This window comes from Panthera leo, chromosome D1 (genome assembly GCF_018350215.1).
Source record: "Panthera leo isolate Ple1 chromosome D1, P.leo_Ple1_pat1.1, whole genome shotgun sequence".
NCBI lineage: Eukaryota > Metazoa > Chordata > Mammalia > Carnivora > Felidae > Panthera > Panthera leo.
The window spans coordinates 68201761-68215633 of NC_056688.1; the positions used below are offsets into that span (position 1 = coordinate 68201761).

A 13873-nucleotide genomic window follows, 5' to 3' on the forward strand; every position below is an offset into this window, starting at 1 on the left:
CTCCCTAAGTCATTGGTCAGATAAGGAAACTGAGGAAAAGGGGGGCAGAGCACCCACGCCTCCTGCAGCATTTCCCCTTCAGACACCAAGCACACGCCTGTGTGTGGGGCATGGCTGTTGGCTCCACCCCAGTGACCAGCTCAGCAGGCTCACTGACTCGCAGGGAGATACTGCTCTCCCCAACTTCTTCACATGTGTTTTTACAACCTGAGGAATAGGAAGGAGGCAATACAGCCAAATTCCAGTTCAGCTTCCAGCTCACAATACACTCCAACCAGCAGTAAGTTAGGCAGCTTGATACGGTGAAAAAGCCCCGGCTTTCACGTATCTGGACTTGAGTTTGTGTCCTGACTGCCACTTCTTAGCCATGTGGCTTTGGATGAGTTCATGAACACCCTTCTCCCAACCCCCCAAAGCTTGATTGCCTCAAGTTTTAAAGTTAAAAATCCTTCCATTTTTTTTATTGTTTTTTAATGTTTATTTATTTTTGAGAGAGAGCACGAGCAGGGGATGGGGGGGAAGAGGGCGGGGACAGAGGATCCCAAGGGGGCTCCCCGCTGACAGCAGCAAGCCCCATGCGGGGCTCGAACTCAGGAACCGCACGATCATGACCTGAGCTGAAGTCGGACACTCAACTGACTGAGCCACCCAGGTGCCCGAACAGTTAAAGATCTTTTTTTTTTTTTTTAAGTTTATTTATTTCTTTTGAGAGAGAGAGAGAAAGCATGAGTGGGGTAGGGGTAGAGAGAAAGGGAGAGAGAATTCCAAGCAGGCTCTGTGCTGTCGGCACAGAGCCCAACATGGGGCTGGAACTCATGAATCGTGAGATCACGACCAGAGCCTACATCAAGAGTTGGACACTTAACCAACTGAGCCACCCAGGTGCCCCGAAAAATCTTTTAAATGGGGAGAGCGAAAAAATCTGGCTTTCCCAGTTGCACTAACAGTTAAAACACAGAAGGTGCCCGAAAGGACCAGTTCTCCAGCTTCTTGTGGCTGTTACTTTCCTTCATTCCTTTCTTCTCTCAATGAAGAACATCAGGCTCACTCTGCAGGCCAGCACAGACACAGGGTTATAGTCCGCAGGACTCACCACCCAGCACACCACCCTGTGCTCGCCTCACAGGTCAAAGTCTGTCCTGCTTGTTCAGAGAAACACCCAGGCTGAACCAAAGTGATGCCACCTATTTCCCTGATCTTGCATCTTCTGTTCATAGGGCCAAAAGAAAGCCAAAAAGTCCAACCCCCATTCTGACTGTGCAGACAGGGTGGCCTCCTGAGATTTCCTCTGTTAATGATGACTCAGTTAACTTTTCTTTTTTTTTTTTTTTTTTTTTAACGTTTATTTATTTTTGAGACAGAGAGAGACAGAGCATGAACGGGGGAGGGTCAGAGAGAGGGAGACACAGAATCTGAAACAGGCTCCAGGCTCCGAGCTGTCAGCACAGAGCCCGACGCGGGGCTCGAACTCACGGACCGTGAGATAATGACCTGAGCCGAAGTCGGCCGCTTAACCGAATGATGACTCAGTTAACTTTTGCAGCTCCAGCATTAAAACCCCGATTGCATCAAAGCCCCGATGAGTCACACATGAGAATCCTCCCTGGGGGAAATGTCAGGAAAAGGACAGGGTGGAGGAAGTTGAGGGTACAATGATTTTGTGGTTCAGCAAACCCAAACACTCAGTTCTTTTTGTACTCAGCACCTAAAGTAGTGCCAAGAACACAGATAGCTCTCAAAAAAAAAAAAAAAAAGTTAAAAAATAAATAAATAAATGGAACAGGATATTAAAAAACAGAGAGATGTGACAGAGTATAGAATGTTCAAGAGATTGCACACAATTTGGTTTTGCAAAAATGTGTAAGAGAGATAGTGGGGTCCAACCAACAAAGTTCAGGCAAGCTCTGTGTACCCAAATGAAGGCAGATCCAGAGTGAGGTCTGCCATGCCCACCAGAAATCCTCCCTCCTTTGACAAGGTCTACACCCAAATCCTCCAATTCACCCATGCCCTGCTACAGCCAGTTTTTCTTTCCCTTCTATTGCTCATCATTTGCCTTCATGGAACATGTCATCGTAAGATTTGTGCAGCTTTATTCATAGTAGCCAAAAGCAGGAAACAGCACAATTGTCCATAGATGGATGAATGTATAAACAAACTGTGGTTATATCCATGCAATGGGATACTACTCAAAAATAATAAAAGGGGTGCCTGGGTGGCTCAGTCGGTTGAGCATCCAACTCTTGATTTCAGCTCAGGTCATGATCTCATGCTTTGTGAGTTCCAGTCCCATGTCAGGCTCTGCGCTGGCAGTGTGGAGCCTACTTAGGATCCTCTCTCTCCCTCTCTCTGCCCCTCCCACTCATGCTGTCTCTGTGTCTCTCAAAATAAACAAATAAAAACTTAAAATATTAATAATAAAAGAATAAACTGATATACAAAAAAACATGAATGAATCTCAAAAACAGTACACTGAAGGATGGAAGCTAGAGAACAATGAAATAATCATCGAAGTGCTGAGATAAATTAACTGCCAGCCCAGATTCCATACACAGCAAAGTATCTCCCAAAACTACAAGCAGAATTACGTATTTTTAAACTAATAAAAATTGATTAATTTGTCAGAAATCTTAATGAAAAGTTTTAATATTTTGAACTAAATGATAATAAAAACCTGAAATAGCAAACACAGTAGGATACAGCTAAAATTATGCTTAGAGAGAAATTATACCCTTAAAACAGATATATTAAAAAAGAAGAAAATTTGATTAATCTAAGCATCCATATCAAGAGTTAAGAAAAAACAAAATAAATATCTCAAGAGGAAGAAAATAGTATGATGGTAAATGAAGAAATAAACATGCAATAGAAAAGATCAACGAAGTCAAAAGTTGGTTCTTTCAAGACTAATAAAATTTATAAATCCCCATCAAACTGATCAAGAAATAAAAACATAAAAACAAATAACAAAGCATAAATAAATGTAACACCACTACAGATCCTGTAGCCATTAAAAAGATGACTACCAAAATGAAGTAGATCATCTAGTTCTATAACAATTAAAGAAAATGAATTGGTAATTTTAAAATTCTCTGAAAATAAACCTCCAGGCCCAGATGGTTTCACTGAAGAATTCTACCAAAAATATTTATCTATCTATCTATCTATCTATCTATCTATCTATCTATTTATTTTTGAGACAGGGAGAGAGAGAACGAGCATGCAAGCGCAAACAAGCAGGGTAGGGACAGATAGAGAAGGAGAACAGAATCCAAAGCAGGCTCCAAACTCTGAGCTGTTAACACAGAGCCCGCTGCAGGGCTTGAACTCATGAACTGTGAGATGAGATCATGACCTGAACCAAAGTCAGATGCTTAACCGACTGAGCCACGCAGGCACCCCATATTTGAAAAAACTTTAACACCAATTCCACATAATACCTTCTAAGTAATAGAAGAGGAGGGGATACTTTCCAACTCTTTTAAGAAGGCAAGATCATCCTGATATCAAAATTAGACAAAGACAGTGCAAAAAAAGAAAACTATAAGCCAATATCTTTCATAAATACAGATGTAAATATTATTACTAAGAGAATATTAGGAAATAAATTCAGCAATATATAAAAAAAAGTAGACACCATGACCAAGTAGAGTTTATCCTAGGAATGCAAAGCTGGTCAATATGTAAAAATTAGTCAGTGTAATCCACCATATTTATAGGAGGCCAAAGAAGAAAAAATCACATGATCACAATTGAAAGTTTGTAACGAAATTCATCACTATTTATGATACAAGCTCTCAAAAACAAACAAACAAACAAACAAACAAAAACTCTAGGAATGGAGAATTTCCTAAACTTAATAAAGAACATCTACAAAAAACCTACTATACCATTTCTACTAGATGGTAAAAGACTGAATGCTTTCTCCCTAAGATTGGGAGGAAGGCAAGGGAAAAAACAACTTTATTGAGTTATAACTGACATACAAAAAGCTGTACATATTTAATGTATACAAATTAATAAATTTGGAAATAAGTGTGTACACCAATGAAACCATCACCACAATCTATGCCACAAATACATTCACCACCTTTCAAAGTTGCCTACTGTCCTCTTTATTTTTTGTATGATAAAAACACATAACCTAAAATCTACTCTCTTAGCAAATGTTTAATTATATAATACAGTTTTGTAAACTACTAGGTACCATCCTATACAAGAGATCCCTAGGTCTTAATCATTTTGTATAACTGCCACTTTGTGCCCTAGACTAATACCTTCCTGTTTCCCCTGTCCTGAGTCCAAAGCAACTACCATTCTACATTCTGCTCCTGTGAGTTTGACTATTTTATTGCTCATATAAGTGGTATCATATAGTCTTTATCCTGTGTCCAGCTTATTTCACTTAGCATAAGGTCCTCTAGTTTCATGCACATTGTTGCACATAGCAAGATTTCCTTCTCTGTAAGGCTGAAAAATATTCTCTTGTATATTTTACCACATTTTCTTTATCCGTTCATCCACTGATGGACATTTAGGTTGTGTTCATGTCTTGGCTATCATGAATAATTCTGCAGTGAATATGGGAGTACAGATACCTCTTAAGATCTTGATTGCAATTCCTTTGGTGTTGGATTGCTAGATAACATGGTATTCTGTTTTTAAATTTTTTGAGGAACCTCCACATTGTTTTGCAGTAGTAGCTGCACCAATTTACATTCCTACCAACAATGCACAATGGTTTCTTTTTCCCCACATCCTTGCAACACTTGTAATCTTTTGGTTTTGATGATAGCCATCCTAACAGATATGAGGTGATATCTCATTGTGGTTTTGATTTGCATTCCCTTGATAGTAATGTTGAGCACCTTTTCATATACCTACTGGCCACTTGTATATTTCCTTTAGGGAAATGTCTATTCAGTGTTTTTCCCAAGGCTTTTTAAAATTTTTTAATGCTTCCTTATTTTTGAGAGAGAGAGAGAGAGAGAGAGAGAGAGAGAGAGAGAGAGAGAACAAATAGAGGAGGGGCAGAGAGAGAAGGGGACAGAGCATCCAAAGCAGGCTCTGCGCTGACAGCTTAATGTGGGGCACGAACTCAAACTGTGAGATCATGACCTGAGCCGAAGTCAGAAGCTTAACTGACTGAGCCACTCAGGAGCTCCTCTTGTTTTTAATCATGTTATTCATTTTTCTGCTGTTGAGTTGCAAAAGTTCTTTATATATTTTGTACATTAACCCCTTATAAGATATATGGTTTGCAAATATTTTCTCCCATTCCATAGATTACATTTACATTTCATTGATTCTCAGTTCTGCAGAAGCTTTTTAGTTTGCTGTAATCCAACTTGTCTATATGTGTTTTTGCTGCCTGTGCTTCTGCTGTCAAAAACAAGAAATCATTGCTAAGGCCAATGTCAAGAAGCTTTTTCCCTATGTTTCCTTCTGGAAGTTTTATGGTTTCAGGCCTTACAAGTAAGTCTTTAACCCATTTTGAATTGATTTTTGTGTATGATGCCAGAAAAGGGTTCAATTTCATTCTTTGGCTTGTAAATATCCAATTTTCCCAAGACCATTTATTAAAAAGAATATCCCTTCTCTACTGTGTATTATTGGCATCCTTATTGAAGATCAGTGGACTGTATATGTGTGGGTTCATTTCTATGCTCTCTATTCTGTTCCATTGGTCTATATGTCTATGCCAGTATCATACTGTTTAATTACTGTAGCTTTGTAATATATTTTAAAATCAAAAAGTATAATTCTTCCAGCTTTACTCTTCTAACTCAAAAGTAGTTTAGCTATTCAGGGTCTTTCATAGTTCCATACTAATTTAGGACTGTTTTTTCTATTTCTGTAAAAAGTGTCATTGGCGTTTTGATAGGGATTGCATTGAATCTGTAGATCATGTTGGGTAATATAGACATTTTTACAATATTAATTCTTTTGATCCATAAACACAAGATGTCTCCCTACTTATTTGCATCCTCTTTAATTTCTTTCATCAATGCCGTATAGTTTTCAGTGTATGAGCCTTTCACCTCGTTGGTTAAGTTTATTCCTAAGTATTTTATTCTTTTCCATGCTATTGTAAATGGAATTGTTTTCTTAATTTCTTTTTTTGGATAGTTCATTGTTAGTGTATTAAAAAACTGATTTTTTCTTTGTGCTTATTTATTAACCCTTTACTAGTCTATATAACATGCACTGCATAATACATGGCACTAGTAATTCAGTCTTTATTGCTATTAGGCCAGGTTCTCTACAGGAAGAAAAGAGCAAGAATGGCAAAATTTAGGAAAACTCCTGTCACGTACACCCACCAGGTTTTAACATATCAACCTGGCCCAGGGAGGAAGATGGGGAGTAGATCCGCCCATCCTCCTAGGATGCAGCATTACCATGTTTTTTGTTTTTCCTTTGTTCCTGCAGCACATCCCAACCCACATGAGTCTCCATCTCCTGTCTGTAAAATCCATGTTAAGCAACTTCCGTCACTCTCCCCTGTGTCTGTAGCACTTATCTCTCCATCAGTGCCTATTTCCTGTTCTTATATATGATACTGGACTTCAAACGCCTCACTCTGTTGATCTCCATTCCATCCCGCAAGTGTGTCTAACCCCTGTTAGCTGGTTGGCCTATACCAGCTCATGCTTGTCTACATTCTGTGTGCCTCTACTCCATCTAGAAAACCAGTGTCTTCATTGACTTTCTCTCTAGCCTCTGTCTAAATGTGTGTGTTTCCTTACCCTGTGCCTCCAGCCCACCTGTACCTCAAGTGTCTTCACATACTGTGTCTCACTTGGTGGTCATTTACCTATTAGAAGACATCTTGGTTCCTTCCAGATTTTTGCCTGGAATATTTTTTTGTTAATAAATATGCTTTATATATGTTCTTAGTGGTTTTTATGTGGACATATGTTTTCACACCACACATTAGGTAAATACATAGGGGCCAATTGCCAAACCATATGATGACACTATGCTCAGCTTCACAAGAATCTGGCAAGATGTCTTCTCAAGAGATTGTGCCATTTGTATTCCCATTGTCAATGGATGATATTTCTTGTTGTACCACATCAAAAGGTAGAAACAATCTAAATGCCCATCAATAATACAACAGACAAATAAACTGCAGTGTATCCTACAACAGAATACAGCAATGACAATGAGTGAAATCCTGCTATATGCAACATCATTGTTGAATCTCATGACATAAAACTGAATGAAAGAAGCAAGGCACAAAGAATATTGGATGATTCTATTTATACAGTTAGGGAGCAAAAACAAGTTTAAGAATCTATGATATTAGGGGTGCCTGTGTGGCTCAGTCAGTTGAGTGTCCGACTTCGGCTCAAGTCATGATTTCGTGGTTCGTGAGTTCAAGCCCCCATCAGGCTCTGTGCTGACAGCTCAGGGCCTGGACCCTGCTTGGGATTCTGTGTCTCCCTCTCTCTCTGCTCCTCTCCTGCTCACACTCTGTCTCTCTCTCAAAAATAAATAAAGATTAAAAATTTTAAAAAAAGAATATGATGTTAAATTCAAAGTTATATTTATCTTTAAGGAGAGTAGGAAGAATGACTGGAAGGTGGAGTTGGGTGTCTTCAGGGGTGCTGCTAATGTTCTATTTCTTAATTTGGTTAGTGGTTACATGGGCATGTTCCCTTGGTTAAATTCACTGAACTTACTTAAAATTTATGTGCTTTTTTTTTGTATGAAAGACCTTTCAACAAAAATTTTATTAAAAAGTTAAATTTGAAGTGGTGATGATGAGCAAATACTGGACACAAAAGAGACAGAAACTTTTAGAAAAAAATTGCCCCAGGGAGGATGCCGGGAAATACCAACCATGCAGAGGGCCAGATGCCTGGAAATGAAGAACTGATCAAGAGTGAGTGCCAGGCCGGGGCGCCTGGGTGGCTCAATCGGTCAAGCGTCCAACTTCGGCTCAGGTCATGATCTCGCGGTTTGTGATTTTGAGCCCTGCGTCAGGCTCTGTGCTGACAGCTTAGAGTCTGGAGCCTGCTTTGGGTTCTGTTTCTCTCTCTGTACCCCTCCCTTGCTCACACTCTGTCTCTCTGTCTCTCTCAAAAATAAACACTAAAAAAAAAAAAAAAAAAAAAAGAGTGAGTGCCAGGAACTAAGAGCAGGTGGAGCCAGGAAAGGCAAGATCCCAGACTAAGGAGAGATGAAGCAAGAAGATCCCTGAAATACAGTGGCTGAAATATGAGAGCAGAAGCTGAAAAGTATTTTGAAATGAAGGCAGTAGCAGCCAGGTAAGCATTCAGGACAGGAATTTTGGAGCAATGAGATGATCTGAGTTCGTGACATGTTTTAACCATCTACCCCAGTCATTTTTTAAGTCTTGGTTCCCAACTAACACAGGTCACTTTGCAATCTTAGACTTTAGAACTTAACTTCTCTTTGACAATTCCCAAAGGATTTCAGTGGAGGAGGGGGAAGGGAATTGTCACTCTGATATATACTAAATATTCAAAACCAGCCTTTCCCTGTCTCTCCTTGGTCTTTGAAAACCCAAGAATGTTTACAATACAATAATGAAATAAAAATAAAGTCATTCATCAAGAACCCTGTATTTATTTTCTTTATGTCTGAAGGTTGTTAAATCCTAATTATCCTGAACTATTTTCATACTGCTGAGCAGCCTCCACTTATGAAGTCAGTAATTAATATTCAATTTGCCTAGAGCTTTCAGATTTGCATGTTAATTATTGATTTCTTAATCACCAGGATGGGTATTTGAAAGCTTTAGAGAACACTGACATTTCAGTAAATGTTACAGAGTGATCATCTCTGTAGATTGGGGTTTTTAAGAAAATATTTTGCAATCTTTTATTTTCAGATTTCCTCTCCACCTGCAGCTCTGATTCTTTCCCAAAGGCATCTGCTCAAGCTTTGCACTACTGTTATTGATAGAATCATGAGTATAAATCAGGAAAGGGGTAATGTCATGGTCCCAGCTTGATCATCCCTCTACCAAGTGTCATCTCTCCAGGAGGGGCAGAGTGAGGAACATTAGCAACACAAACAGAGTAGAGAAAGATAAAGCTGGAACTAATTTCGCTGGACATTGGGGGAGTAACCTGGCTATAGTGGTTGGTCTAGATGATATATCTGGATTACCTAAAGCATAGAATTCAAAGAGACTGTGGTTGGGGAATTTAGAAAATTGAAATGAGGAAATTCTGATGGTAGATGACACTTGACACACAGGTAGAAGCAGCATCAAGTTGTGGCCAATCAGATCTTTCACAGTAGGACCCCAGCCAATTACAGGAGGACTCAAGAAAAAGGTCTATCCACTCCTCAGGAAAAAGAAACTGACAAGAACTAAAGATGTTTTCATTGTTTTTTCTGACTGGACTCGTGCTCAACAGAGCTCCAGATTGAGTTGGAAGCCTCAGTGTCTTCTGACCATGGTCTTTCCATGGCTGGAATCAGAGAAGCAACACACACATATACATACACAAGGGCTCATCCATATGCAGAAGCTCATGCAGTATTTCATGAGTGAGCGTTCTGGGAAAAAAAAATGCCAATATGTCAAGTCCATCCAGGCCATGCCTGAAGCAATCAGAAGAAGACTAGCTGAGAGCCAAGAGAAGACATGCTTGGTCAAATGCTGAAAGAAATGGGGTGGAAGGAAAAGACATTGCAGGGATATAAGAGGTTGGACTACAAACAGGCAAAAGATAGAGGATGTGGGGATATGGAGTGGGGCAGTTTAGAAACAAATCTTGAAAATACAACTGCTAAATCCCTTTACTTGCTACTTGCCACCCAACTGCCCAGACAGTGAAAAGGTCTATAAACTAAAGGCTCTCATTAGACAAGTATTAAGAGGGCTGGGACAGGAAATGCTATGGCATAGATGTTCACCAGCAAACAATCTCCCTGGAATAGCAGCTCTGCAATAGGTAACTAATAAGCTCCATCCAGAGTGGGGAATACAATACAAATTTCATTCCTGCTGTCAGGACTGGCTAATAAATTGCAGTGAGCCTAAGGCCACAGAAGGATGAAAGGAACGAGGCTTGACAGAAGGCTACTACAGAACTCCAGGCTCCCAATTTATGCTGACCACCACATTGATTCTACTTAGTATGTTGATCCAAACACGGTATTTCCCAGCAAGAAATTTAACCAATAGAATAGCATATAAATATCAATAGCCTGTATATCTTTAAGTACCCAAAAGTACCTTAATGTGGTTTTCAGTAGAATGACTGACCGTGCTCAACCATACAAGAGCAATGGATTTGGAAAACTCAATGACAGCCAGTATCTTAAATTCCCTAGGGTGGTAAACATGAGTTCACTTTTTAAGCAACTTTTATGCAACATTTGAACTGGGGGCATCATGCTTGCAATTATCCCGAGGTATTAAGAAATGCACGAGTAAGCCAGATGCTTGGCCCTGTGTACATTCATCATCATCCTGTTATTCTATTCTGTTCTTTTCCTGAAACATTTTGCACCACACTGAGCTCTAAGCCTGGCTTCAAAGTGGTCCAACATAATTGAGATAGCAGTCACTTTAAAATGGCTTACCCAATGCTCCATCCTGACCCTCTTCTCACTTACCTGCTCCAGTAGATTCTATTAATAGCTCCAATTCTTCATCCTCCCTGGACCCATTCCCTTTCATTGTGACATTTCAATTTCTCCCACTAAAAAGTCAAAAAATATTCCCAGCCCACCTCCACTCGGTCCCCAACTTGGATTCTGTCATGTGACTTGTTTTATCAAAGTGAATGTGAGTAGGCATGAGAGAACAAATGTTTGAAAAGTGCTTTTTCTGGTCCTGACTAAGAGGCATCTTCTGGATCTTCTGCATCTCTGACATGCTCTCAGCCTACTCCCACCTCCATCTTAGAACGATAAGAAAATACAATTGCTCCCCCACATTTCTTGGGGCAGCAGGAACTCAGCAGGGTTGTCTAAGGTCCTCTCTGCCCCTAATACCCATATTTGAGCTTCCTATTCCCACCCCATGGCATCATGGGAGTTACTAAAAACTGTCATCTGCTAGCATTCCATTAATTCTTAGAACACCCATACCTTCTAGAGATTATTGTCCCTTCATAATCAACTTGGAGCTAACCCTGAGGAGCTTTTCCCAATGGCCCTCACCTGCACACATTCTCTTCCTTCATTCCCAACTTTTCTCTCTCTTCAGGTAGAGAGATTTTTCTTTTTTCTTTTTTCTTTTGTTCTATTAGTAGAAATAGGAAGAAAAGGTAACAGGCTAGTCAAGTATTCTTCCAATCCAATTTCTCTTCTTGGGGGGGGGAGGGCAGGGGATGCTTTTTAAGTTGTTTTTTTTTTTTAATTCGTTAGTTAACATACAGTGTTATATTAGTATCAGGTGTACAATATAGTAATTCAGCACTTCCATACAACACCTGGTGCCCATCACAAGTGCCCTCCTTAATCCCCATCACCTGTTCCACCCATCCCCCTACCCACCTCCCCTCTGGCAACCATTAGTTTTTTCTCTATAATTAAGGGTACCTGGGTGGCTCAGTCAGTTAAGCCTCCGACTTCAGCTCCAGTCATATGGTTCAGGAATTCCACATTGGGTTCTCTGCTGTCAGCATGGAGCCTGCTTCAGATCCTCTGTCTCTGTCTCTGTCTCTCTCTCTCTGTCTCTCTCTCTCTCTCTCTCTCTCTCTCTCGTCCTTCCCCTGCTTGTGTGCACGTGTGTGCACTCTCTCACTCAAAAATAAACATTTTTAAAAAAAATAGTCTGTTTCTTGATTGCTCTCTGCCTCTCTCTCTCCTTTTCCCCCTGCTCATTTGTTTCTTAAATTCCACATATAAGTGAAATCATATATTTGTCTTTTGCTGACTGGCTCTGACTTAGCATTATACTCTCCAGCTCCACCTATGTCATTTTCATTTTTGTGGTTGAATAATATTCCGGTGTGTGTGTGTGTGTGTGTGTGTGTACACATACATACATGCCACAACTTCTTTATCCATTCATCATTCGATGGACATTTGGGCTGCTTTCTTAGTTTGGCAATTGTAAATAATGCTGCTAGAAACATAGGGATGCATGTATCCCTTTGAATTAGTCTTTTTGTATTCTTTGGATAAATACCCAGAAGTGAGATTGCTAGATTATAGGGTAGTTCTATTTTTAACTTTTTGAGGACCCTCCATTCTGTCTTCCACACTGGCTGCACCAGTTTGCATTCCCACCAGAAGTGCATGAGAGTTCCTTTTGCTTCACACCCTCAACAACACCTATTGTTTCTTCTGTTGTTGATTTTAGCCATTCTGACATGTGCAAGGTGATATCTTATTGTAGTTTTGATTTACATTCACTTGATGGTAAGTGATGATGAACATTTTTTGACGTGTCTGTTGGCCATCTGGATGTCTTCTTTGGAGAACTGTTTGTTCGTGTCTTCGTCCATTTTGTTATTGTTATTTGGTTTTGGGGTGTTGAGTTGCATAAGTTCTTTATATATTTTGGTTACTAATCCTTTATCAGATATGGCATTTGCAAATATCTTCCCCCATTCTGTAGGTTGCTTTTTAGTTTTGTTTATTATTTCCTTTGCTGTGTAGAAGTCTTTTATTTTGATATAATCTGAATAGTTAATGTTTGCTATTTTTCCTTTGCCTCAGGAGACATATCTAGAAAAAGGTTGCTATGGCTGATGTCAAAGAGGTTTACTGCCTGTGTTCTCTCCTACAATTTTTATGGTTCCAGGTCTCACATTTAGGTCCTTAATCCACTTTGAATTTATTTTTGTTTATGGCATAAGAAAGTGATCCAGTTTCTTTCTTTTGCGTGTTGCTGTCTAATTTTCTCAACACCATTTGTTGAAGAGACTGTCTTTTTACCATTGCATATTCTTTCCTGCTTTGCCAAAGACCGATTGACCATATAGTTGTGGGTTTATTTCTGGGTTTTCCATTCTGTTCCATTGGTCTATGTGTCTGTTTTTGTATCAGAACCATGCTGTTTGGATTACTACAGCTTTATACCATAACTTGAAGTCCCCATAACTTGAAGTTATACCATAACTTTGATGCCCCCAGCTTTGCTTTTCTTTTTCAAGATTGCTTTGGCTATTTGAGGTCTTTTGTGGTTCCATACAGATTTTATAATGATTTATTCTAGCTCTGTGAAAAATACTGGTGGTATTTTTGATAGGGATGTATTAAATGTGTAGATTGCTTTGGATATCAGAGACATTTTAACGATATTTGTTGTTCCAATCCATGAGCATGGAATGTTTTTCCATTTCTTTGTGCTATTTTCAATTTCTTTCATCAGTGTTTTACAGTTTTCAGAGTATAGGTCTTTTGACCCTTTTCCAAACCACCTTCTTATGTCAAGATAATTCACTGTGGGTTTTTTTCTTTCCATTTCAGCTATGACCTCCTTTCCCTGAAGGCCAAGGTCTAGTCTGAATGCTGAGAAGGGCAACAGAACAAACAAGGGAATTGAGTAGCGACAGCAATAACTCCAGTAGAAATCAGTCACTACTTCATTTGTTCATTTGTATACCAAATAAATAAGTGCAAATTAGAGACAGGTTCAGGTGAATAGATAAGTCATCTGAAGTGTCAAGCCAAAAACAGGAACTCAAGAGGAGTATCAAGTCATGGACACCAAAGTAGGGTAAAGCTATTGGTAGAAACTCCAAGCCATCGTAGATGTCAAGAAAAATAGCCAAGGAAGAGAATATCAATAGAAAGGCCAATGTTGTGGCAGGAGTGTAGGACACACTGAAAGGCAACAGATTAGACTTCAGGAATATATAGTAGTGGTCAAAGAACATTTGAAAGTAATTGCAGTGTTGCTTATCCTAATCCAAATATCTTGACCATG

General features: G+C 39.5%; 1 pseudogene; it reads right to left on the minus strand.

Annotated features, from left to right (window-relative positions):
* LOC122200313 overlaps positions 1–11005 on the minus strand; it is a 73757-nt pseudogene extending 62752 nt beyond the window's left edge.
* Positions 11006–13873: the final 2868 nt, after the last annotated feature.